This window comes from Anopheles moucheti (genome assembly GCF_943734755.1).
Source record: "Anopheles moucheti chromosome X unlocalized genomic scaffold, idAnoMoucSN_F20_07 X_unloc_5, whole genome shotgun sequence".
Lineage (NCBI taxonomy): Eukaryota > Metazoa > Arthropoda > Insecta > Diptera > Culicidae > Anopheles > Anopheles moucheti.
In genome coordinates, this window is record NW_026453559.1 from 232,501 (window position 1) to 237,500 (window position 5,000).

Sequence of the window (5,000 nt, forward strand, 5' to 3'; positions counted from 1 at the left end):
CTGATACCGTGTTTCTCTATCTCTCTAACCAACTCACACAACAACATATATGTATTGATCGGTAATGATCCTTCCGCAGGTTCACCTACGGAAACCTTGTTACGACTTTTACTTCCTCTAAATCATCAAGTTCGGTCAACTTCGGCCATGCCAGCTGCAGCTCACGAAGGAACCGCGGAAGGTGTGCCTCCAGAGACCTCACTAAATAATCCATCGGTAGTAGCGACGGGCGGTGTGTACAAAGGGCAGGGACGTAATCAGCGCTAGCTAATGACTAGCACTTACTAGAAATTCCAGGTTCATGGGGACCGTTGCAGTCCCCAATCCCAACTAAATGAGCATTTGGGTGATTTCCCGTTCCTCTCGGAATGGGGGCGCCAATTGGCGAGAACACGCTGCTGCTCACATTGTAGCACGCGTGCAGCCCAGAACATCTAAGGGCATCACGGACCTGTTATCGCTCATTCTCACCTTGCTAAACACAAGTTGTCCCGCTAAGCAGGGCAAACGTGGCCGACGACCGCCCGTGAAGGGGCCGCCGGCCTTGACGTCAGGTGCGCCCGGAGGTGCACTGCTGACAGCGTTCTAGTTAGCTTGTTTGAGTCGCGTTCGTTATCGGAATTAACCAGACAAATCACTCCACGAACTAAGAACGGCCATGCACCACTACCCTTAAATTTGAGAAAGAGCTCTCAATCTGTCTTACCTCGATAAGTTCGGACCTGGTAAATTTTCCCGTGTTGAGTCAAATTAAGCCGCAAGCTCCACTTCGTTTTTTTTTTTTAAACAATTGCAGGTTTTATTGTTCATAAACATTATGTTCTAAAAACAATAGCGTAAACCCACGCTCTTGACGAACGACGTCGCCCGCCAGGGATTTGTCGTGCGTCATTATGAACCCTTTCGGATGTCCCTACCCAATCTCTTTATTAAATTGCTCTTTCCTTTACCCGCATATTGAAAGCGTACGCTAACTGAGTCCGCATGACTCGCTCGTATTTTAACACTTTAGGCTCTCAAGCTAGCTCGCAATCTAGCGATCGGACCATTCCGCCTCGCTGGCGGAAGCCTCCTCCGCAGCTGTCCATCGCCGACCTGCAGCTCGACGTCTTCTTTCATTCTCTCGTCTATTCCGCCGAGACCGGATTAGATCCGCCTCCGTAGGCGCGGTCCGACGACGGCGCGTTGTCGAAGGGCCCTCCCGTTGGACCCGCGCTCTCCACATTCGCTGCATAAACAGTCGCCTCTCATGGCGAACTCTGATCGTCTCAGGGGAAGGTGGTTCTCCCCTACTTCTTCGGGGAATTGGAGGAGGAGCTAGGCCTGCTCGCTCCGCCTCTACTGCCGCCCGCAGTACCTCGTCATCCCGAGCGGCCAGTGCTGCTGCGACGTCCGCAGCCAGTCGCACACGCGCCCGATCCTCCGCCCTGCCGCGAAGCCGTCTGTTGCGGGCAGACCGTTGACGCGCTGCTCGCGTTTCATTTACCCGTCTCGTGATGTCTTCTACGAAGACGTCTTCCACTTCCTCGCCGAAGAGTGCGGCCACACTTTCGAGGACCACTTCCTCGTCCTCGGCGAAAGCCGCTTCCGCTCGACCGCTGGCGAGGGCCTCCTCATCGCGCCACAGCTGTTGCAGCACGGTGGTGATGTTTTTCGCTGCCCTTTGAATGCGGTCCCACCACTCCGCACTCTCCAGCAGCTTCTCGGCCATGTTGCTGAGCTGGACCGATTCGGATGTCCCCCAGCCCAACAGCTCACGTCGGATCTCCTCGAACACGGGGCACTCGAACAAGACGTGGGCCACCGACTCGACCGACCCCACGCACCGTGGACACTCCGGAGACGAAGCGAAGCCGCAGACGTGCAGGTACTCCCGGAAGAATCCGTGTCCGGAGAGCACCTGCGAAAGGTGGAAGTCCACCTTCCCGTGCTTACGTCCCGTCCACCGGTGCAGGTCGGGAATCAGGCTGTGTGCCCACGTCTGATAGCGGCTGGCCGATGGTGTTGCCGCCGCACGGTCCCACGCGTTCTGCCACTCTATCATCGTGGCCGCTCGCTCCATTGCTCGAGCCTCCTTCCTGCTGATGCCAGGTTCAGCCGACAGCCTGCTGTGGCACCTTGCGTCCTCTTGGATAATTAGACGGTAAGGTACAAGACCGGCCATCACCACCGACACCTCATAGGACACCGAGCGGAACGAGCTCGACACCCCGCGTGCCAGCGGCTTCTGCACCTGGGCCAGTCGTCTGCGGCACCACTGCATATCGGTCGCCTTAGCCCAGATGGGCGAGGCGTACCGAATGACAGACTCCGCAACTCCTGCCAGCAATCGCCGCTTGGCCACCTGCGGGCCGCTGTGGTTTCGCATCACCGAGGTGACCGCCGCCACCGCACGGAGGGCCTTGTCCGCGGCCGCTTCCACGTGCGGTTTCCACGATAGCTTCTCATGAAGCTGGACCCCCAGATAGCGCATCGATCTCCCAGTGGTGCAGGTCACTTCACCGACGCGTACCGGAACCTCCAGTCGTCCTCGTCTCAGACTCGAAATGAGCACCGCCTCGGTCTTGTGGGGGGCGAGACTGAGATGACGTGCCTCAAGCCACCCCATCACCGCCTCAATCGCTGTCTCGGCAACCGTCGCCGACTCCTCCGGTGTGCGGCCCTCGGCCAGGATGGCGATGTCGTCAGCAAAACCGACGATGGTGGCCCCTTCAGGGAGCTGGATTCGCAGAACGCCGTCGTACATGACGTTCCACAGAGTCGGGCCAAGGATTGACCCCTGTGGAACGCCTGCCGTTACCCGACGTGACACCGGGCCGTCATGGGTGTCGTACACCAGCTCCCTGTCAGTAAAGTAGTCGCGGAGAAGGAGTTGCAGCTGCGCTGGGACCCCTTTCTCGCGCAGGGCCATCGCTATCGCCTGCCAGCTGGCAGTGTTGAAGGCGTTCTTAACATCCAACGCCACAACCAGCAGGCAGCGCCTGTCTCGCTGGTTCGTCCTGCCGAAGGACATCGCGCGCTCGCCTGCCTCCACCACCAGCTGGATCGCCTGCAGGGTGCTTCGCTGTCTCCGGAATCCGAACTGGTTCTCCGCTAGCTGAGGCGACTCCGGATCCTCGAGGTGCTCATTAAGCCTGTCGAGTGCCGTCCGCTCGAACACCTTCGCTGGGTTGTCTATCAGGCAGATCGGGCGACAGGACGACGCTTCGCCCGGTGGCTTACCTGGTTTAGGCAACAGCACCAGCTTTTGCCTCTTCCACTCGCGTGGAATGACGCCCGTGTCCAGGCAGCTCTGGAAGACCCCGACGAAGGACTCTGGATGCTTGCGGATGGCAACCGTCACCGCAGCATTTGGCACTCCATCCAGGCCAGGCGCTTTCCGCGGATGCAGCTCGCTCGCTATCGCCTGGAGCTCCGCGCAGCTGATCGGACGGACCGGAGTGTCCCCTTCCGAAGGTGCGACGTCCGGCCACTCGACCGGGGGATGCTCCGGAAACAGCTCCTCGACGATCCGCTGCAGCACCGCCGGGTCACGTTCACGCGCCGTCCAGCTGCCCCGAAACCGCAGAAGGACCTGCCGGAACCACTGTCCCGTCTCGTCCGCGGCTAGGGCCTGCAGCCACTCATCGAACTGGCGCTGCTTGCTGGCCTTAATTGCCGTCCTTAAGGCAGCACGCGCCTCCTGGTGCTCCTGCGATGCCAACTCGACAGATGTCTCGTCCAAGGCCGTGCTCTGCCTTTCCCGGGCCAACCGGCAGCGCTCGGTCAGCTCCTCAATGGCCGGAGTCCACCAGTACACATTCGCGCTCTTTCTCTGCTGAGAGTGGCCGATCCTTGCCATGGTGGCATCGCAGGCCTCTGCGAGCACCATCCCCAGGCTTGCCGCATCGGTCACCCGATCGGCAAAACGGGTCGCCTCGAGTGCCATTTCGAAAGTACGGGGGCAAAACTGGCGAGTTCGCCAGCGAACACCCGCCTCCCGTACTCCGACGCCTTCCAGCCGCTGGATGCCCCGTCCGGGCCGCTGGCCAGCACGAGGCTGTTGCCCGACCGCAAACCGGATATAGCGGTGGTCGCTATAAGAGTAGCGGTCTAGCGTCCTCCAGGAGCTGATGACCTCCGCTACTCCATCCGGTCGGCAGAGCGATGGACTCGCGAAGGCGACGTCCACCCTGCTGGGCCGGGCCACACCGTTTCCCAGGAAAGTCGGCTCCGTTCCGCGGTTGAGCACCTCCAACCCGATGCTCGTTGCCGTCTGGAGGAGCGCCTCACCCTTAAGGTTGGCACGCTCGCTCCCCCAGGCCCCGTGCCACGCATTGAAGTCACCGGCCAGGACGACGTGGGGGTGACCTCTCGCCAGAACCTCCAGCCGGTCCATCTGCCGCTCGAAGTCCGGGAGCCCGACAGATGGCGGAATGTAGCAGCAGATAAAGACTATACCTGCTACATCTGCTGCCACTATGCCTGGATGCTGTACACTCCTCACCCGCTGGATGGGAAACCGTTGGCCGCTGGTGACAATCGCGGCCTTGAGTTGCTCATCAGACGCCCAATTGCCGTTGTTGGCCGGCACTGCGTATAGCTCCGTCACGAGCATAACGTCTGCTCCTTCCTCCCTCATACGCTGGAGCGCAAGATCTTGGGCGCTCCTGCTCTTGCCGATGTTGATTTGGAGCACCTCAATCATCGTCGGTCCGTATTTTTGCACAGGGCGGAGGCAATCGGGTGCGGGCCGCCACACTTTAGACATCGGACTTGGCCGATACAAGTAACCGCCTTGTGGCCTTCCGCGCCACACCGGATGCATATCTTGCTGCGGTCCTCGCCCGAGCACTGCCCGGCGAAGTGGCCACGCTCCAGGCACCGGAAGCACCGCTTCTCCGCCAGCGACGCTTTCGGGACCTCCCACACCCAGCACGAGGTGTAACCTAGGAGCAGGCGCTTCCCGGCCAGATGCTCCGCGTCCGACCGTGGCATGGTGACGCGGGCACGGTTCGTGC